Genomic DNA, 22,959 nt, shown 5'->3' with positions numbered 1-22,959 from the left:
CCCACTAGATCAGAAATCCACTTCCTTTCTCCAAAAGTTACCAGCTAAATCAGTTTCAGTGGAACAGAGTGGAAAATATCAGCAGGCATCAAATGGAGCCAACAACGGTTGTATTCTGCCGTTTTTCTTCCATTTAACTTTTATGTTAATGTGTGTCTGTGTGTGTATTTGTGCATATGTTACTGAGTCACAATTTCTCACTGTTGGTCACAATCAAACAAGTGTAATAGGCCAGGTGCAGTGGCTCATGCCTACAATCCCAGCACTTTGGGAGGCCAAGGCAGGTGGATCATGAGGTTAAGAGTTCGAAACCAGCCTGGTCAACATGGTGAAACCAATCTCTACTAAAATTACAAAAATTAGCCAGGCGTTGTGGTGTGCACCTGTAGTCCCAGCTACTCGGGAGGCTGAGATAGGAGAATCGCTTGAACCTGGTCAGCAGAGGTTGCAGAGAGCTGAGATCACACCACTGCACTCCAGCCTGGTCGACAGAGCAAGACTCCATATAAAAAAAAAAAAAAAAAGAAAGTTAAATACCCACTGCATCATACTGAATCGTAGGGGAGGGGAAATGGGAGGAAATTCCATGATTTTGTTTATTCCCTAAAAACAAAGGCAGACTCAGGCTCAGTGTCACGTGTTTCACACTTTGTAATGACTACAGCAGCTTCCTTTCTCACCTATCAGAACATTTTAGAAATCATAAAATATTTTTAAAGAAGATGAAATATCTGTCCACATCATGAAAAAAAATGAATATGGAATATTATAAAGAAAGCAATTAATCTACACTTAAAACTAATTGCCTAACCCAGTGGGTCTTTAAATTATTCATTAGTGCTATTTAAAAATAATTGCAGTTTATGAGGAGAACCCATTATGAATTTCTTTTAAGAACTAAAAAGAAAGAGTTTCCATTTTTATTATTTACCAACTGCTTACAGCTCTTGAAACCAGACCCATTTTTAGACCAGCTTAATACATTCATTTTCCCCCTGCCCCAAATGAATCACGTTTAACATTTATCATAAGAACATTACATGAGGTTCTCTGTCATGAATTCTGAACTCACAGAGAAGACAAAAGTATCGTCCTAAAAGAACATAAGCAGCTACTCAGGAGGCTGAGACAGGAGGATCATCTGAACCCAGGGGGTCAAGGCTGCAGTGAGCTCCAATCGTGCCACTGCACTCCAACCCGGACAACAAAGCATGATTCCGCATCAAAAAAAAATATATATGAAAGTATGTTCAAAAAGAAAAAAAAACAATAAGACTTTCAGAGAACAAAGCAAGAAATCACTACCAAGATGTAAGAATTTCCACAGATTAAGTTCATGCTGTTTCTCCATCTCCGGCTGAGTAACCTGGGATTTCCTCATGAGTTTTGCTCAAATTAGGCAAGACTTCTGAATTCGCTGCCTACTGTCTTCATTTACTTTATGCCACCAAAAAACAAAACTGAAAAAAATAAAAACTAAAAGGCACATGGACAAGTTCACATGAAACGCAACAGAAGGGTTCACGGCCAAATGTATCAGAACCAAAGCCCATGTCATTTCATTTTATTTTTTGTTTATTTTTAGAAATGGAGTCTTGCTCTGTTGCCCAAGCTGGAGTGCAGGAGTGCAATCATACCTCACTGCAGCCTAGAACTCCTGGGCCCAAGTGGTCCTCCTACCTCAGCCTCCTAAATTGTTGGGACTGTAGGTGTGCACCACCATGCCTGGCAAATTTTCAAATCTTTGTAGAGTGGGGATCTTGCTGAGTTGTCCAGGCTTAGTCTTCAACTCATGGGCTCAGGCAATTCTGCTGCCCTGGCCTTCCAAAGTGCTGGGAATACAAGTATGCACCAACATGCTGAGTTAATGTAAAGCTTGTGTCGTGTTCTTGGTTTCTCTACATTTTTTTTTTTGGAGACAGAGTCTCACTCTGTCACTCAGGCTAGAGTGCAGGGGCCTGATCTCAGGTCACTGCAATCTCCACTTCCTGGGTTCAGGTGATTCCCTGCCTCAGCCTCCCAAGCAGCTGGGACTACAGGCACCATGCAGGACTAACTTTTGCATTTTTAGTAGAGATGGGGTTTCGCCATGTTGGCCAGGCTGGTCTCAAACTCCTGACCTCAAGCTATCCACCCGCCTTGGCCTCCCAAAGTGCTGGGATTATAGGCGTGAGCCAATGCACCCAGCCACTTTCTCTGCTTCTTTGGTTCCTTCAAAGAATGCTCAGAATTGTAGCCGTGAAATGGTGGAACCTAAAAAATCTTCTGTCTAGTTTCATGGTTTTCTAATTTAGTGGTTTTCAAACTGTGTCCACAGGCATGCAGGAGCTCCCCAGTGTGACTGAACTGCCAAGTTGGCAGACATGGGGGTCCCCAACTCCACCTCAATGCCTATCCCCAAGTCTCCATCACCGGAGTCTACTTTTAGTCTTTCTTTTTTTTTTTTGAGATGGAGTCTCATTCTCTTGCCCAGGCTGGAGTGCAGTGTTCGCGATCTCAGCTCACTGCAACCTCCACCTCGCGGGTTCAAGCAATTGTCCTGCCTCAGCGTCCCAAGTAGCTGGGATTACAGGCGCCTGCCACCATGCTGGGCTACTTTTTGTATTTTTAGTAGAGATGGGGTTTTACCATGTTGGCAAGATGGTCTTGATCTCTTAACCTTGTGATCTGCCCATCTTGGCCTCCCAAATTGTACTTTGAGCCTTTTTAAGATTTTGTTTGGGTTTGGTGTGGTGGCTCACACCTATAATCCCAGCTACTCAGGAGGCTGGAGAGGAAGAAGAATCACTTTAACCCAGGAGGCAGAGGTTGCAGTGAGCCAAGATTGTGCCACTGCACTTCAGCCTGGGTGACAGAGTGAGACTTTGCCTCAAAGAAAAAAAAAAAGATTTCATTTGAAAAAGGCATTCTTCCCCTACAAGCAAAATTCAAAATTTACTCTCATGATGTAGATAAGAACACCAAGGCCCTACCCTTCAGCGCCAGGGTGGATGGACAGTTATTAGCTGATGCCAATAGACTGTATCCCCTACCCCTGACAACAGCAATTGGTTCTGTGATGGGACCTTACTCAGTCAAGGCCTGGAAAACAAACAGATGTTTGCTGAAACTACTGGGAAAAGCCATCTCTCTTCAGCTGACTCTGATCTTTCCTTTAAATCTTCCCCTTAAAGCTTCCCAATAAATCTTTTCCAATTTGAGGATCACAGATTTTTTGCATCAGTTTTGTTTTTTACATATAGAATCAAAATATTACTTATGATTTTTATTTACTTTTTTAATTTTTAAAATCTATGTTTATTCATTTTGGGGGTGGGGTGGGGGTAGGGATGAGAGCTCACTCTGTCATCCAGGCTGGAGTGCAGTGAGTGGAATGATCCTAGCTCACTGCAGCCTCCAGCTCCTGGGCTCAAGCAATTCCCCTACCTCTGCCTCCCCAGTAGCTGGGACTACAGACATGTGCCACCATGCCCAGCTAATTTTTTAAATTAAATATTTTGTAGAGATGGGGGTCTTGCTGTCGTTAGGCTGATGTCAAACTCCTGACCTCAAGCAGTCCACCCACCTCAACTTCCCAAAGTGCTGGGATTACGGGCCTGAGCCATCCCACCTGGCCAAAATATTATTTATCTGAGGTTTTCTTGGCAGCTCTCCTGTTAAATTTTGCATCTCAGACAAGTGTTTCAATCCCCTAGGCTTACTCCCTGCCCTGTGGGGATGTGGCACCCACAGTTGCCACAACATTTTTTTTTTCACTTTGAGGAGACACTTGGGAGTTGATATGGAACCACCACATAGAGCTTTCAGAGGAACTTGTCATTATATGAGACCAACACCAGGTCCTAGTTATTTCCGCTACTAGATCAAGCCTTGCCTGAAGCCAGCCATACCACTTGATGATTTACAAGAATCAGTGAATTCTCTTTACTCTGTAAGCCAACTGGAATTGTTTTCTTTGACCTATAACCAAAATAATGCAAACTGACACAATGGCCAGTTACATGGGGTTAGCCCTTGAATGTCTTGTTGCTTTCAAGGTGTGGTCAATTAAATAGAGCCAACATATCCTTGATGGCTATGGTCAATTTTCAGCAGCTTTCATGGTAGAGTAGAATTTTGTTCTATCATTTATTAGGGCCCTTTTATGTACCAGGCACTGTGACAAACACTCCATATGTATTATATGAAATATTGAGCTCTCATCAAAAAATATATGTATCAGCTGGGTCAAGCACAGTGGCTCATGCCTGTGTTAGATATAGCGAACCCCAAATTTCTCTTCAGAGAATCAGTATGCCAGTATATTCAGCTCTCTTTTTCTTTCATAGTCTCCATTTTAAAGTTTAACTTCCTTGTACTTTCAGTAAACAACCTTTTCCACCAGTTCTAATCAGTAGTTCACCTCTGTTCCCCCTGTCCCCTGCTCTGTCTTGACTCATCCTGGATCACCTGTTCTGGTCACCTGCTCTGGTCACCTGCTTTAACCCCTGGCTACTTACTCTGACCTCTCTGTAACTACCCAGCCTGTCACTCCAGCTTGTACCCCTGCTCCCTTTAAAATAGTCAATTGGAATTAGACTAGACTGTGCTGTCTACCCCTAGGCAATAGGGGAACGACACAGCAGTAGGGATGACCTCCGTCAGGAATAAGTACCGCTTCCCCTCCCTTGCCCAGGTGTGCGCTCACCATTGTTCCATCTGTGAGCTGCACCCTTCTATAAACTGCCTTGCTGAGGAAATTTATATTCGAGTGCTACTTCTTTTGTTGCACTGAAAATTTTACTTCTAACACCTGTAATCCTAACACTTTGGGAGCGGGAGGCAAGCCAATGGCTTGAGGTCAGGAGTTAGAGACCACCCTGGGCACAGTGGGGAAATCCTGTCTCTACAGACAAAAACCAAAACAAGAAAATTAACCAGGTGTGGTGGTGCACACTGGAGGTTCCAGTTACTTGGAAGGCTGAAGTGGGAGAATCACCTGAGCCCAGGAGGTTGAGGCTGCAGTGAGCCATAATCAAGCTTTTCAGCTTGGGGATTGGAGTTACACTCTGTATCAAGAAAGAGGAAAAAAAGATGTCAGTTAGTACTATTATTACCCACATTTCAGAGGAAGGAAAATGAATGAATAAAGAAAAGAGTAACATGTACAAGGTTACTTGAGCAGTTGCAGAGAAGGAATTCACAGCCAAAACTGTCTGAACCAAAGCCTGTGTTCTTAATGATTCAGGCAATCTGGTCTCAAGATTTTAGCTATAGGCTAGGTGCGGTGTCTCACATCTATAATCCCAGCACTTTGAAAGGCCAAGGTGGGCAGATCACTTGAGGTCAGGAGTTCAAGATTGGGCTGACCAACATGGTGAAACCCTGTCTCTACAAAACATACAAAAATCAGCTGGGCATGGAGGTACCTACATGTAATCCCAGCTACTTGGAAGGTTGAGGCAGAAGAATCGCTTGAACCTGGGAGGCAGAGGCTACAGTAAGCTAAGATCATGCCTCTGCACTCCAGCCTGGGTGACAAAGTAAGACTCTGTCTCAAAAGAAAAAAAATATTAGCTATAGATGGAAGAGAATACCTGCTATGTAATAGATGCTCAGTGGGTATCTGAAGAATGGAGTGAGTGAATAAATGAAATCAATTAATTAATTGAAAGGTGAAGTGTTAGGCATTATGGACTCACTTCATTTGCATTAACCACTCTCTATAGGCAGGGTGCAAAGATGCAGCCTCTTTAGGTTAAGCTTCAGTTAATGCAAGTGTTTTTATTAAAGGACATGGTTCTCAGGGGTGCACATTATCAACATGGTTAAAAACAAATTTATGAAAAAAAAAACAGAGATAAAATAATAACTATCCATCTGAAAAAGTCCCATAGCAAATCAGGTCTCCTGACTTCAAAGGGCTTGGAAAGGAATCAAATGAGATCAAGGACTTGAAGATGCCTTGCAAACAATAAGGCAATACACAACAGATTATTAGTCTGCTCTTAGGTTTATTGTCTTCATTCAAAGATGTACCATACAGGCCAGGAGCAGTGACTCAAGCCTGTAATCCCAGCACTTTGGGAGGCCGAGGTGGGTGGATCACGAGGTCAAGAGATCGAGACCATCCTGGCCAACATGGTGAAACCCCGTCTCTACTAAAAATACAAAAATTAGCTGGGTGTGGTGGCGTGCGCCTGTAGTCCCGGCTACTCAGGAGGCCTAGACAGGAGAATTGCTTGAACCCAGGAGGCGGAGGGCGGAGGTTGCAGTGAGCCGAGATTGTGCCACTGCATTCCAGCCTGGCGCCTGGTGACATAGTGAGACTCTGTCACAAAAAGAACAACAACAAAAAAAGACATGCCATACAAAAAGCCTACACTGAATGCTAAATTTCTTTTACTATAAGACCTAGAGCGATCAGTTGATGAGTATGTCTGTAAGACAAAATCAATACAACGCTAAGCCTTAAATTTATGACAAAGGTAAATATCACAGTACAGAGTTCCAGGTTTTTAGCATTCTAACCCAAAGCAATAAATAAACAGACTCCTCCCAAAGTAAAGATGGAAATATAATTATTCAGTCTCTTCATGTTAGATTTGCCCAGAAATTGAAATATTGTTAGCAAACACAGATTTAAATTTTGTGCTCCAATGAATTGGTAGATCTCTTAGTTTATTGTTTTGATTTCTCTACATTCTACCACAGGGAAATTATGCAGACTCTTAGAGTACATGAAAAGAATACTGATAATTATGGAATTTGCTGCTTAGCTTGAAGATAATTTCATGAACCTCTTCCGAGCTATCGGCATGGTGGCCCATGTGTGGTTGTATCACTGTTATTCTTAAGACCTGCAATCTGATGCATGTTCTAAGTGCATTTTAAACTCTGCAATGCCAAGCTAATTATTCAATTCAGCAAATAAAGTCAGCCCAGACAGTTTAGCCTATGGGGCTGGTTGTTTAACAGATTTAAGTCATCCTATAGCCCAAGGCTGGGGGTCACAACGCAGTCTGCTCCCAATCCCACTGGCAGGACAAAAGTGCCTGGAAAGCTTCATAAAATGGAAACCCCAAAGGTCCACCCTAGATCTGTAGGATAAGTGTCAGAACTCGGAACCCGGGGAATCTCTATTTAAATGAGTCCTTCAGGTGCCTCTCCTGCATAGCCAGGTGAAGAAAGCCCTTCTATGTTCATAACAGCACAGAATCCAGTAGGGACCAAGATAATTCAATCCTTCGTTTTGTCTGCATGATACTCTACATAACCACTTTCATCTTACATTTTGTTTATTTTTTACAAAACCTGTTGGACCCCCTAGCTGCTATAATGTCACAGAGCGACAGGCTCAGAGGCTTTGCTTCAATCTGGAAAAACTACCACGCTTAGGATCTGAGAGAATTGTATTTATCACAGAGTCTTAGAGTGTGTCTGTTTCAGGGATCCCATCTGCATTCTCCATAGCAGTTCTCCCCTGCTGAGGTTCAAAGTCGTCTCTCTGTTATAAATAACAACCCTTCAATTTTATGAAGACAGCAAGCATCTCGGTGAGAGGCTAAACACCTCTTTTCACCTGACCATCCAGACAATGAAAAAAAACAAACCAAAAAAAAAAAAAAGAACTAATGGAGGGCAATGGAAAGTATACAGCTTTTAACTAAAAGTACAACTACTATTTGATCCAGCAATCTCACTACTGGGTATCTACCCAGAGGAAAATGAGTCATTATACAAAAAAAGATACCTGCACATGCATGTTTATAGCAACACAATTCACAGTTGCAAAAGTGTGGAACCAGCCCAAATGTCCATCAATCAACAAGTGGAAAAAGAAACCGTGGTATATATCTATGCATAAATGTACATATATATATATGTATAAATGATGGAATACTACTCAGCCATAAAAAGGAATGAATTAATGGCATTCACAGCAACCTGGATGGGACTGGAGACTATTATTCCAAGTGAAGTAACTCAGGAATGGGAAACCAAACATTGTATGTTCTCACTCATAAGTGGGAGCTAAGCTATGAGGATGCAAAGGCATAAGAATGACACAGTGGACTCTAGGGACTCGGGGGAAAGGAAAGGGGGTGAGGGAAAAAAGACTACAAATTGGGTACAGTGTATACTGCTCAGTGATGGGTGCACCAAAATCTCACAAATCACCACTAACAGCTTACTCATGTAACTAAATACCACATGTTCCCCAATAACCTATGGAAATAAATTTTTTTGAAAAAAAGAAAGTATACAGGCTTTTAATCCTGTACTTACTAGCTGGTAGATTTGGGGCCCGTGCTTGAATCCCATTGAGCCCCAGTTTTCTCATCTCCAAAATGGGATTGATGGCATTCTTGTAATAGATACCGGTTAGTCTGTTTTCACACTGCTATAAGGAACTACCTGAGACAGTGTAATTTATGAAGAAAAGAGGTTTAACTGGCTCACAGTTCCACAGGCTGTACAGGAAGCATGGCTAGGAGGCCTCAGAAAACTCACAATCATTGTGGAACAGTGAAGAAGTAAGCCATTGTAATTTGTAGAGAGAGAGAGAGAGAGAGAAGAGGGAGGTGTTACACACTTTTAAACAACCAGATTTTGGCCGGGCATGGTGGCTCATGCCTGTAATCCCAGCACTTTGGGAAGCCAAGGCAGGTGGATCACTTGAGGCCAGTTCAAGACCAGCCTGACCAACATGGCAAAACCCCATCTTTACTAAAAATACAAAAATTAGCCTGGCATGGTCCATGTCTAGAGTTCCACCTACTGGGGGGTAAGGGGAGAGGCTGAGGCAGGAGAATCACTTGAACCCAGGAGGCAGAGGCTGCAGTGAGCTGAGATCGCGCTATTGCACTCCAGCCTGGGTGACAGAGCAAGATTCCGTCAAAAAAAAAACAAAACAGATTTTGCAAGAACTCTATCACAAGACAGCACTAGGGGGATGTGCTAAACCCTTAGAAATGACCCCATAATCCAATCACCTCCCACCCAAGCTCCAATAACCTATGGAAATAAATTTTGAGATTTGGATGGGTACACAGAGCCAAACCCTATCAGATACCTATGTCGTGGAATTATGAAAATTAAACAAGATAATCCACATAAAATACATGTACTAGATAAACAGTCGCTGTTATGAGCATCAGTATTACTAAACAATGTTCTCCAGGATGCTGACCACTCTGAAACTTTTATATTTTATGTGGTCTTAGCTACCATTTTCTTACAGCAAGTGTGAATAGACTTTCAGATATGATTTGGCCAGAGAAGAACTAAATAAATATATTATTTTGGGTTTTAAAAATTCATTTTATTTTTGTTTTTATTTACTTTATTTTTGTTTAAGATATTATTTTATTTTTGTTTAAGACTGGGGAGGTCAGCCGGGTACGGTGACTCATACCTGTAACCCCAGAACTTTGGGAGGCCGAGGCAGGCAGATCACAAGGTCAGGAGATTGAGACCATCCTGGCCAACATGGTGAAATCCTGTCTCTACTAAAAATACAATAAATTAGCTGGGCGTGGTGGTGCGTGCCTGTAATCTCAGCTACTTGGGAGGCTGAGGCAGGAGAAGTGCTTGAACCCAGGAGGCAGACGTTATAGTGAGCCGAGATCTCACCACTGCACTCTAGCCTGATGACAAAGCAAGACTCTATCTCAAAAAAAAAAAAAAAAAAAGGTTGGGGAGCTCAGACTTCCAAAAGCTTTTTCCTCTAGTAAGGCAACACCTGGAATATTGAGATTATTGCTAGACATCCCACTTTACATACGTACATATGTACATATGTATGTATTATTGAGACTGGGTCTCACTCTGTGGCCCAGGCTGGATTGCAGTGGTGCAATCAAGGCTCACTGCAGCCTTGACCTCCCAGGCTCAAGGGACCCTCCTGCCTCAGTCCCCATGTAGCTGGGACTGCAGGGATATGTCACCATGCCCTAATTTTTGTTGTTGCTGTTTTTTTTATAAAAATGAGGTTTCTTCACATTGCCCAGGCTGGTCTAGAACGCCTGGGCTCAAGTGATCCACCTGCCTTGGCCTCCCAAAGTGTTGGGATTACAGGTGTGAGCCACTGTGCCTGGCCAACACCCTACTTTAAGAAGAATGCAGGAAAACTTGGGGAAAAGTGAGGAGGAAAGTTCTGGAAACCAAGACAATATCGTGTGAGAAATTGTTTTTAGAAACTGGTGTTCTCATGGCTGGGGGGAGTGGCTCACGCCTATAATCTCGGAGTTTTGGGAAACTGAGGCAGAAGGATCATTTGAAGTCAGGAGCTGGAGACCAGCCTGGACTGTTTCTACAAAAAAGTAAAAATGAAAAGAAAGAAACTGGCGTTCTTAGTTAAGAAAAGAAAAGTCATGGGGAAGGTAAGATGGTAGTCTTCAAATATCTGAACAGTTGTTGCATAGATGTAGAATATGACTTACAGAGATGGCCCTAAGTAACAGAATTAGAACGAGGGCACTCGAGATGAACTATAAGGCCTCCCAGTACTAACCATCTAAGGTGATTGAGTCCAGGAGTTTCCTTGAACTGAGCACTCTGCTTCTACTCAGACCGTCAAGAAAGGTGTGTTAATTTTTAAACAGTCGTATTACAGCACTGTTCTTTCTGAATATTCAAATGTGGCTGGGATTCTTGCTGGAAATGGGTAGCCTGCAAATTAGAAATGAACCGCTGTGATTCACATGAGGAAAACAGCCCCAAAGACATAGACCTAAGAGCAGCGACCGCCGGCTGCCTCAGTCAATTATTTAAAGGGGTCTAAAAAACACCATTTTCAGGCATCGGGCTCTGCACAGCCTGTTTAGAGCTTTTACATGATTATCAGTAAGATGCCGGGGAGACCCAGACACAAACGGCCCTGGCTGCTCATCAAACCCCGCTTCACAAACTGAAATGCAGTCCAGAGCAGAGCAGGGATTTTCCTTAATCCAAAAAGCAGACAAGCTGGGTGCAGTGGCTCATGCTGTAATCCCAGCAAGATGAGAGGCTGAGGCAGGAGGATCCCTGGAGGCCAGGAGTTCAAGACCCAGCCAGGAGCCCAGGTTGGACTGGCATTTTGGCCACCACTGCCTAATAGCACTCCTTTAGACTTTTGGCTGCCTCAGGAGGCAGACCAGCCTGGGCAACATAGTGAGACACCATCTCTAAGAAAGAAAAAAAAATACAAAAAGCAGACAATTGTTTAACAAACAGCAAATCACCTTTTTATTAAACCTGATTTTCATGATGCATGATGCAGTAGATAGGGAATCTTGAAATCTCTAAGTTTATTTCATAGACACAAAACAACTTGTGTTTTGCTTGGTACTAATGCCACTGCGTTAAAACACAGCTTTGCTGAGAAAAGCAAAGTCTAACAAAATATTTTTTATCCCATACTCTAAAAATAAACTAGTGGGCTCATCTATTTACAGGGAATGTAAACAAATTTACAAATAAACTTATGACTCTGTGACTACCACTTTTTTTTTTTTTTTTTTTTTTTTTTGTGAGATGAAGTCTCACTCACTCTGTCGCCCAGGCTGGAGTGCAGCGACATGATCTCGGCTCACTGCAACCTCCACCTCCTAGGTTCAAGCAATTCTCCTGCCTCAACCTTCGGAGTAGCTAGGATTACAGGTTCACGCCACCATGCCTGACTAATTTTTGTGTTTTTAGTAGAGATGGGGTTTTGCTATGTTGGCCAGGCTGGTCTGGAACTCCTGACCTCAAATAATCCTGCCCACCTTGGCCTCCCAAAGTGCTGGGATCACAGGCATGAACCACCGCGTCCAGCCTCATTTCATTTATTTTCTAATGGCAAACCATTCACAGGAGTGCCATTTTTTGGAGGAAAAACGTGGGGTGCAGGGGGGTTACACTCCTTGTCTGGATCATGCAATAAAAGTGGCAGAGGTGGCACTGAAACTCCAACCTGCTTCTCCTCCTCCTGTGGCAGCCAAATGTCTAAAGGAGTGCTATTAGGCAGTGGTGGCCAAAACGCCAATCAAACCTGGGCTAACCCAAGGCAACAGAAGAAACTCGAGGAGGGTAGCATGTTAAGAACCAGGCTGGGCCTGGCGCAGTGGCTCACACCTGTAATTCTGGCACTTTGAGAGGCCAAAGTAGGCAGATCATGAGGTCAAGAGATCGAGACCAGCCTGACCAACATGGTGAAACCTCGTCTCTACTAAAAATACAAAAATAGCTGAGTGTGGTGGTGCACACCTGTAGCCCCAGCTACTCAGGAGGCTCAGGAGAATTGCTTGAACCTGGGAGGCGGAGGCTGCAGTGAGCTGACATCACACCACTGCACTCCAGCCTGGGTGACAGAGCAAGACTCCATCTCAAAAAAAAAAAAAAAAAAAAAAGTACAGGCTGGATATAGTGGCTTACACCTGCAATCTTCATGCTTTGAGAGGCTAAGGCTGGAGGTTCACTTGAGGCCAGGAGTTTGAGAACAGGCTGGGCAACATAACGAGACCTGGTCTCTATAAAAAACCAAACAAACAAACAAACAAAAAAACATTAGCCAGGCATCGTGTCACTCACCCGTAATCCCAGCTACTTGGGAAACTGAGGTGGGAGGATCCCTTGAGACCAGTAGTGGTAGGCTGTAGTGAGCTATGATCGTGCCACTGCACTTCAGCCTGGGCAACAGAGCAAGACCTTGTCTCTATAAAAAAGAGAAAAACAGTCAAGAAAATCTAGGCAAAACCATTCAGGACATAGGCGTAGGCAGGGACTTCATGACCAAAACACCAAAAGCATTGACAACAAAAGCCAAAATAGACAAATGGGACCTGATCAAACTCCACAGCTTCTGCACAGCAAAAGGAACAGTCATTAGAGTGAATCAGCAACCAACAGAATGGGAAAAAAATTTTTGTAGTCTTCCCATCTGACAAAGGGCTGATATCCAGAATTTACCACGAACTAAAGCAGATTTACAAGAAAAAAACAAACAAGCCCATTCAAAAGTGGGCGAAGGATATGAACAGATACTTTACAAAAGAAGACATACTTGAGGCCAACAAGCATATGAAAAAATGCTCATCATCACTGGTCATTAGAGAAATGCAAATCAAAACTACATTGAGATACCATCTCACACCAGTTAGAACAGCGATCATTAAAAAATCTGGAGACAATAGATGCTGGAGAGGATGTGGAGAAATAGGAGCACTTTTACACTGTTGGTGGGAGTGTAAATTACTTCAACCATTGTGGAAGACAGTGTGGCGATTCCTCAAGGACCTAGAAATAGAAATTCCATTTGACCCAGCAATCCCATTACTGGGTATATATCCAAAGGATTATAAATCTTTCTACTATAAGGACACATGCACACGAATGTTCATTGCAGCACAGTTTACAATAGCAATGACCTGGAACCAACCCAAATACCCATCGATGATAGACTGGACAGGGAAAATATGGCACATATACACCATGGAATATTATGCAGCCATCAAAAACAATGAGTTTGTGTCCTTTGTAGGGACATGGATGAACCTGGAAACCATCATTCTCAGCGAACTGACACAAGAACAGAAAATCAAACACCACATGTTCTCACTCACAGGCAGGTATTGAACAATGAGAACACATGGACACAGGGAGGGGAGCACTACACACTGCGATCTGTTGCGGGGAAATAGGGTAGGGGACAGCAGGGGGTGGGGAGTTGGGGAGAGATAGCATGGGGAGAAATGCCAGATATGGGTGATGGGGAGGAAGGCAGCAAATCACACTGCCACGTGTGTACCTATGCAACAATCTTGCATGTTCTTCACATGTACCCCAAAACCTAAAATACAATACAATACAACAAAATAAAATAAAAATAATTAAAAAAAAACATTAGCCAGGGATTGTGTCACTCACCCGTAATCCTAGCTACTTGGGAAACTGAGGTGGGAGGATCCCTTGAGACCAGTAGTGGTAGGCTGCAGTGAGCTATGATCGTGCCACTGCACTTTAGCCTGGGCAACAGAGCAAGACCTTGTCTCTATAAAAAATAGAAAAAGAGCCAAGACTAGATGGAATAGTCTCAGTACTGAAAATACCAACGTTAAAGTGGAAGCTGCGATAAAGGCTGTTTGGAGAATCAGGGATGTTCCAGGTACTATTCAGAACATTAACCTTGGCATTTGCAGAGTTAACCTTGGTTTCTGAATCTCGTGCACAATCCGGAAGGCACACAGCAAGGTCACCCGTTAGACACGCACATAGAGGGGTAGCCCCACCAGTTTGCACAACTCCAAGGCACATGATTGACAAACACTGCAGCATGCATACTACCTTCGAGAGTCATACGGTGTAGTAGCCCTGTAGGGGTGGCTGGCAAATTAACAGATGCCACAGCTAGTGAACAAGTCTGGCTCACTAGCATCTGTATCTTGATGTGCACTTGTTGCTTTCTCTGTTCAAGCCAAATAGGTCATGGCGCTTGCAATGTGTAAGATATTTCACGTCTATTTTTTTCTTTTGAGATTGGATCTCACTCCACTGCCCAGGCAGAAGTGCAGGACCGCAACCATGGCTCCCTGTACCCTTGACCTTCCGGGCTCAAGCGATCCTGCCACCTCAGCCTCCCAGGGAGTAGCTGGGACTACAGGCACACACCACCACGCCCAGTTAGTTTTGTAAACTTTTGTACAGATGAGGTTTTCCTATGTTGCCCAGGCTGGTCTCAAACTACTGAGCTCAAGCAATTCTTCCACTTCATCCTCCAAAAGTGCTGAGATTACAGGCATGAGCCACCACATTGGACCCTCATATCTTTTCAGGGAAAAAAGACCCCATTTATAATTGCAAATACGAATAATAGGAATAAAAAGAAAGTGAAGTATTAGATAAATCCAAGGGTAAAGTATCAAATTTGGTAATTGCTTGAAGCCACCAAATACTCTATAAGGAATCAAGGGAAAGTAATTTCTGAAACTGTTCAATGAGTGTTTCAGCAAGAATGTATTTTAATTGCTTTATAAATTGCTTTAATCCTATATTTAGGGAATCATTAGGGGCCTAAAAGGGTCACTTAAAATTTTCACTTATGCTTAACTAAATTTTATGGAGAAAATTACATGTTTTAATAGTATTCACAGAATTGTGAACTTGCAAAGGTCTCAAGACATGTTCTTCTAAAATAGCAAAGGTCTGTGACTCAGTATCACTTAATTTTCACAATAGCCCCATGAAGGAAGTGTAATTATTCTCATATTATGGATGAGACAGCTGACCCTCAAAGAGTTTGAATTACTTGCCAAGTAAGCAATTTGAAGGAAATATCCTGCCTTATTCATCTTTCTATTCCCAGGGTATGGCAGAGAACAGACATTCAACGTGTTACTTCAGGGGTTCTCAAAGCCTGGTCTCTGGCTAGGCATTGTGGTTCAAGCCTATAATTTCAGGTCTTTGGGAGGCTGAGGCAGGAGGATTGCTTGAGCCCAGGAGTTCGAGATCAGCCTGGACAATGCAGCCAGACCTTATCTCTAAAAAAAAAAAAATATATATATATATATATATATATTTTTTTTTTTTGACTGTTGTCTCCCAACCAGAAGCATCACTATCACCTGGGAACTAATTAGAAATGCAAATTCTCAGGTTCACTCCAGACCTTCTGACTCAGACATTCTGGGTACAAGAAGACATACTTGGATTTTTATTTATTTATTTATTTTTTGGAGATGGAGTCCTTGCTTTGTTGCCCAGGTTGGAGTGCAGTGGCACGATCTCTGCTCACTGCAACCTTTACCTCCCACGTTCAAGCGATTCTCCTGTCTCAGCCTCCCAAGCAGCTGGGATTACAGGTGCACACCACTACACCCAGCTAATTTTTGTATTTTTAGTATAAACGGGGTTTTGCTATGTTAATCTCGAACTCCTGACCTCAAGTGATTCAGCTGCCTTGGCCTCCCAAAGTGCTGGGATTACAGGCAGCCACCACCACACCTGGCTAATTTTTGTATTTTTAATACAGACAGGGTTTCACCATGTTGGCCAGGCTGGTCTCGGACTCCTGACCTCAGGTGATCCACCTGCTTTGGCCTCCCAAAGTGCTGGGGTTACGGGAGTGAGCCACCACACTTGACCTTGCATTTTGTTTGTTTTATTTTTTAGAAACAGGGTCTTGCTCTGTTGCAGAGGCTGAAGTGCAATGGTGCAATCATACCTCACTGCAACCTCAAACTCCCAGGCTCAAGTGATACTTTCTACAGATTTGTACCACCACACCTAGCCATTTTATTTTATTTTTTGTAGAACTGGGGTCTCACTAGATTGCCCAGGCTGGTTTCAAACTCCTGGACTCAAACAATCCTCCCTTCTTGGCCTCCCAAGTAGCCAAGACTACAAATGCATGCTATTGTGACTGCCTAATTTTTTGTTCTTTTTAGTTTTTTGTAGAAACAGGAGTCTCACTATGTTGCCCAGGTAGGTCTCTAACTCCTGGCCTCAAATGATCCTCCCATCTCAGCCTCTCAAGGCTCTGGGATTGCAGGTGTGAACCATCTCACCCAGTCAGCAAGGTTTGTTTTAACAAGTCCTCCAGGCGATTCATGCATGCAAAATTTAGTCTTAATAATGCATCCTAGATTTAATGGTATATACTAAAGTATGCAGGAACCCATGTGTTAAATGAGTGCTGAATGGAGATCATGAAAGTAGGAAGAGGTAGATTCAGGATTCTTGGAGCCCAGAAGCCAAAGTCAAAAGGAAGATCTAGGAAAGTAACATCCCAGCTATGACTGACCTTTAATGGTGTCTCCTCATGGCCCAGTTTTTTAAAAAGCTCTTTGTCCTCAAGACATTGTCTGCCAGGATCTGTACACCTCTGAGTGCCACACTACACCTCTCTGCCAGCAGTGTTTATGGAATCTGGGTCCCTCTCCTGCAGTGAATACAATCAGTTAAGTTTCTATGTTGCTTCCTCCCTCCAAAACCCCTCATAGCCAGGGCCACCTGAGGAAAGAAAATTTCATCTTGCAAAAAACCAGATTTAACTTCATTCTTTGTCCAACAATACCATGAAAGCCCAAATGATTTTTCCACATTTGGTAGCACTTAGAAGCTTTTCATCAGTGCAAGAATAAAGAGGAGAACTATTTTCCTCATTTCTGTTTACTGCAGTGATACAGCTGAAAGAAAACAATTTGAATCTATAAACCACTGAGATGCTTTTGACTTAAAACAAGCAGCAAAGTCTCAGTCTGGATGAAGTTTATCCAGAATCACAGCTTGTCTGAGATGAAAGGGATCTAAGCGATCATCAAGTCAGTGAAACATGACTGATAAGGGAACCAGGTATTGCTTCTTTTTAGAGTTACGTATATGGGTTTGTTTGTTTGTTTCGTTTTGTTTTTGAGACAGAGTCTCATTCTCTCAACCAGGCTGCAGTGTAGTGGCACAATCATGGCTTACTGCAACCTCTGCCTCCCGGGTTCAAGCCATTACTGCCTCAGTCTCCCGAGTAGCTGGACTTACAGGTGTGTACCACCACACCTGGCTAATTTTTTTGTAGTTTTAGTAGATACCAGGTTTCACCATGTTGGCCAGACTGGTCTCAAACTCCTGATCTCAAGCGATTCTCCTGCCTTGACCTCCCAAAGTACTGGGATTATAGGCGTGAGCCACTGTGCCCAGCCCATACGTGTTTTTGTTTTGTTTTGTTTTGTTTTGTTTTTGAGACAGGGTCTCACTCTGTTTCCCAGGCTGGAGTGCAGTGGCACCATTTCAGCTCACTGCCACCTCTGCTTCCCAGGTTCAAGCAATTCTCCTGAATCAGCCTCCCAATCAGCTGGGATTACAGGCACACACTACCATGTTGAGCTAATTTTTGTATTTTTAGTAGAGACAGTGTCTCACCATGTTGACCAGGCTGGTCTCGAACGCCTAACCTCAGATGATCTGCCCACCTTGGCCTCCTAAAGTTCTGGGATTACAGGCGTGAACCACCACGCCTGACCTGTATGTGTTTTAATGAGTATTAGGATAAAGTATTATTTTCATGCCAAACCCAGGATTTCTTGTATATTACAGTTTAGGATAATGCTATAGTCATTTGTAAAAAACAAAAGTGAAGTGACTTTAGAAAAAGTAAATAAGCAACACCCCAAGTGTCATGCAGATATGACAAAAATCATGAAAGCGATACATGAAGATTGGCTATTAGCTATCACTCCTACCAGGGTCCTGGTAGGAAAGACAATTCACTCCCCCTGCCCACTTCCAATGGTTCAAATGAAGAGACTTCAATGAAGGCAATATTTAGGGACTTGTGGGTGGGATAAAAACAAACGAACAAGATAGTGCAGCACCCAGAGACTAGCTAGAGGAAGGAACTGTTACTACCCCTAAGGCTGAAGGGGCAAGAGAAGGAAATGGTGTGACCAGAGAGCTATGGAAGAGAGGTGGCCTGGTAAGAGCTCAGAGCACTGGCAAGAAGAACAGGGAAGAAATGGCTCAACCTCTCCTCCTGCCCTCCCATCTCCCACCTGCTCTTCCCATTGGCCAAACCCAAGCAGAAAACAGAGACAAAGGAACCAGGCAAGCCCACTGATAGGAACCAGCCTCCAATAATGCACTGCTCACTGCCTCCCATTCACCAAATCTAGCAGGAAGCTAGCTTGCAAGGGAGCCTGGGAAATGTAGTTTTCAAGGGCCAGTCCCTTGTTACCCAGAGCAGAGCTGGAGAAGAGTGGGAAGTAAACTTGACAGCAAACAGGCACACGTGGGAATTACGGGAGTATAATTCAAGATGAGATTTGGGTGAGGACACAGAGCCAAACCATATCACCAGGTAATCAACATATTACCTAATAGGTAATTTTCCAATCTTCATCCTCCCACCACCCTCTACCCTCAAATAGGCCCCAGTGTTTATTGTTCCCTTCTTTGTGTCCATATGCAAAGAATGGGAGAAAATATTTGCAAACTATGCATCCAACAAAGGTCTAATATCCAGAATCTATAAGAAATTTAGACAAATCAACAAGCAAAAAACAAACAACCACATTAAAAAATGTGCAAAGGACATGAACAGACACTTATCAAAAGAAGATATACATGCAGCCAACAAGCATATGACAAAATGCTCAATATCACTAATCATTAGGAAATGGCATATCAAAACCACAGTGAAACCATCTCACACCACTCAGAATGACTATTATTAAAAAGTCAAAAAATAACAGATGCTGGTGATGTAGCAGAGAAAAGGGAATGCTTATACACTGCTGGAAGGAATGTAAATTAGTTCATCCACTCTGGAAAGCAGTGTGATAATTTCTCAAAGAACTTAAAGTAGAACTACCATTTGAGCCAGCAATCCTATTACTGGGCATCTACCCAGAGGAAGAGAAATTGTTCTATCACAAAGACACAGGCATGCAAATGTAAACTGTGCTTGTGGTGATGAATTTTATAGTATGTGATTTTTATTTCAATTTTAAAATATTTAAGAAATAAACAACATGTATAGCATATCTTTGGATTAATGCACTGAGCCAATTTCCACAATTCATAACATGATCGTACAAGAGCTCCATTAAAGAAAAGGATAGATGTTAACCTAGCAGTTCATAATATGGTCACTCGGTGTTCTGAAGCAAGGAACCCAAAGATTTTATTATCATTTCTTTGTAGTACTTCTTGTCACAATCATTACTATGTATTGAGCACAGACTGGGACTGCATTTTAAATAGTAAAACACACTAAATTCTCAGAATGCTTAAAAGACACTAAATTCTCACAACAACCCTCTCAGGTTGGCATGAGGATTATCTTTATTTTAGAAATGAGGAAAAAATGACATAAGGTGGTTATACATCCCAAATCATAGAGCCAGGACATATCAAAGCAGAACAGAACCAAGCAAGTCTGGATCCAAGTTCTCTGATTTTACACCCACACTAGACTGCCTTTCAATACAATAAATCCTGCTACTATTATGATTCTACTAATGTTTTAAATTTGAAGTGCTTCACAGTTCACAGAATATTTTACCATAAATAATGGAATAATTTATTGAATTCCATGTTGAAATGCATTGAATTCAGATTCAACAGGCGTTTATACACTCCCTAACTCATTTGAATGTTTTACCGCACGTATAATTCCACAAATACCACTCAAGACGATGAGTGTGCTCCATTGTTTGACTAAAAGGAAGAATGAAAAAGGTGTTCATCTTAATACCCACTTCACCCCATCCTTTATCATTTTCAGAAATCTCCACATACATTATCATATTAGGTCTTTACAAAACTCTTTGAAGTGGAAAAAAAGAAAAAGAAAACAATTATTCCTTTCAGATGATAAAATCAAGACTCCAAAAAGTTAAGACAGGACTTGAACAATGGTCTCCTGGCTTGTAATCTTCTACAAAACATGCCTCAATTGGATCATTTGGGGGTCATATAGTCACAAGAATTTGGCCAAGTTGGCAAATACTGTTTTTTTTTCAAATCTCTATTGTAGAAGTCAGCATGACATTTTCCCCTGTCTAGCAATGACCAATGTCTATTAATACTCGCTGGAGTGCTAACTCATTATTTCCAATGTTGAAGCAAAACATTGATATGGCTGGTTTTATGTACGACACACATGCAAACAAGGTGGGAAATGAAACTCGATTTTCCTGACACTCTTCTTTTTACTGGGGGAGTTGGAATGGTCATATTCATGGGGTGAATCAGCGGACTGTGTCCCTTTATCCAGAAAACAGCACATTTAAGGCAAATCACTCTCGGGGCTGCTCTCCTCATTTAGAATTACCGGAAGGAAAGAGATTTCAGATCTCTTGTAGGCAATCCCATCCCAAAGATCATATTTCCCATTGTGTTTTCACAGCCAGGAAATCCTTCCTCAAATCCAAGTAAATCCCTCTTTCTCTTCTCTAAGCCTTCATCTTGTTCTGTTTTCTGTGAGCAGAGAGAACAGCTGGTCGTTTCCAGGAGAAGCAGCAACCCCTGAAAGCAGTCCACTCCAGCAGGCTGCAGGATTCTACATATTTTAGCGTCAGACGTCTGAGTGTTAATTACCTTACCAGGGCTCCCACATCGGTGCTGATGGGTGCAAAGCCAAGCCGGCCAAGCTAAGCATTACGGGAAGAGAAAGCAGAAAGCAGGCTAAGGCCTCCTCAGGGTGTCCTAACCTCACAGCACAGATTTTCACACAGGGCTCTTACCACTTCTCCCCCGACCCTTGTGCACTGCGCCCTCCCAGTCCCCCACCTGGACACCAACGCAGGCGCAGACACACATACAGAAACCCTTGGAGTCCGCCCTTATCTCCACTTTCTCAGCTCTCCCCGAACCACTGCACCCCACCCATGATACATTTGTTTTCTCTTGGGTGGTGGAGTGTTCCCACCTCCCTTAGTCCAAAACTAAAGCTTCTTGGTTATGACCACATTTCTTATCTATTCCCTTGCCCATAGCCAGGGCTTCCCAGGACAGCGCTGCACAATAAATACTTTCTCATGCAGTCCCCGGTATTTTTCCATGGTTTTGAATGACTGAAAGAAGCTGAGTCTGTATCACTCATTATTGACAAGAAGACCCAGCAAAGCTGGAGGCATAAGAAATACAGAATAAGCCTGCCATGGAGGTTTGGTACGCCATGACCAGGATGCAAAAGAAACCCTGGAGAGCCAGCCTGGTCACTGTGGCTGTTTTCACAAAATCCACCTTGAGTGGGAGGGCAATTTTCTAGAACTGGATCATAACTGTGATTACAGCTGGAGGTAAAAGAAGCAAAAGGAGGTAAAAGAAAATCTCAGAGCTGGCTTGTCATCAGCCTCTTACAGACTGACCCTCAGGCACAAGGGCATTGAACTGGCATGGGGTTACCAGATAGTACCAAATAGTTCTGTTGCATGTGCTAGCCAGGGCTGGATTCCCTATAGCATGTTGTTAAAAACTTGTAGTACCAGTCAGGTGCAGTGGTTCATGCCTGTAATCCCAGTGCTTTGGGCAGGAGGATTGCTTGAGGTTGAGAGTTCGAGACCAGCCTGGGCAGCACAGCAAGATCCTTTCTCTACAAAAAAAAAAAATAGCATATTAGCTAGGTGGGTGGCACATGCATGTTGTCCCAGCTACTCAGAAAGCTGAGATACTGGAGGGTCGCTTCAGCCCAGGAGTTCAAGGCTGCCGTGTGCTATGACTGCCACCACACATCAGCCTGGGCAACAGAGCAAGACTCCGTCTCAACAAAATGTGATCATAATAAGATAAATATATCATAAATATGTGAGTTAACTGTATAATATTTATAATGCTCTAATAGATACAGATCATAAATACCAAAAGCTAGATTATTCAAAAAGCAGTCCAGTTAACCAGAGATAGTTCCGGGCTATAGCCACTATTACCACTAGGTAGATGAAGGTCTCTTGAGGACCTGAATTTATATAACCTGGTCCCCATGGTATACTTGGGCCCTCTGTGAATCTTTAAAAATCTCCACTCAGCTCCTTCTTCTGCAAATGAAGCACCATCAATAGCACCAGATCCATCTCCAGGCCATATCACCTGGTTCCTCACACACTCTCGATGAGGGGTCTAGAGCTAGAGACCTGCAAAAAGGACTTCTAATAAGGTTTCAGCCATTGCATAGAACGCAGGAAGCATCACCTTCCTGTCCTGTACACACGAACTCTTAATGGAGAGGGAATTCCCCGGTGAGCCACCAAAACCTTTCTATATCACCAACTTGGGCAATTACTTACTGTTTTGCAATTAAATTCACTCAGGAAAATAGAATCATTACTGTGAGGAGTAGCTAACCAGCAAAGGGTGAAACTGTGCTTTCAGCCATATGGCAGGCAATTCCCAAGGATGTCAACAGAAAATTGCACATGAGTAACGGTGAGGCAAGGTGCATCCCTGGGAGAGGCTCTGAGGTTTTACTGTCATGAAGGGAAGTGGTAAAGCACAGGAACCGAGCGTGGCTCTGTAATGCCATCAATT

General features: G+C 42.9%; 1 long non-coding RNA gene across 1 annotated transcript; it reads left to right on the top strand.

The window, feature by feature from the left end:
• Positions 1 to 221: 221 nt before the first annotated feature.
• On the top strand, positions 222 to 20,437 carry LOC135274588 (uncharacterized). The gene is made up of 4 exons (XR_010342377.1): positions 222 to 296; positions 16,386 to 16,517; positions 17,119 to 17,292; positions 20,302 to 20,437. It is a non-coding gene; the product is annotated as an uncharacterized LOC135274588 (long non-coding RNA).
• Positions 20,438 to 22,959: the final 2,522 nt, after the last annotated feature.

The sequence above is a fragment of the Aotus nancymaae genome, unplaced genomic scaffold (genome assembly GCF_030222135.1).
Source record: "Aotus nancymaae isolate 86718 unplaced genomic scaffold, 86718_ANA_hifiasm-v0.15.2.pri h1tg000012l, whole genome shotgun sequence".
Lineage (NCBI taxonomy): Eukaryota > Metazoa > Chordata > Mammalia > Primates > Aotidae > Aotus > Aotus nancymaae.
Note: the sequence above shows the minus strand (reverse complement) of the source record. Positions and strands in the feature narration are given on the sequence as shown.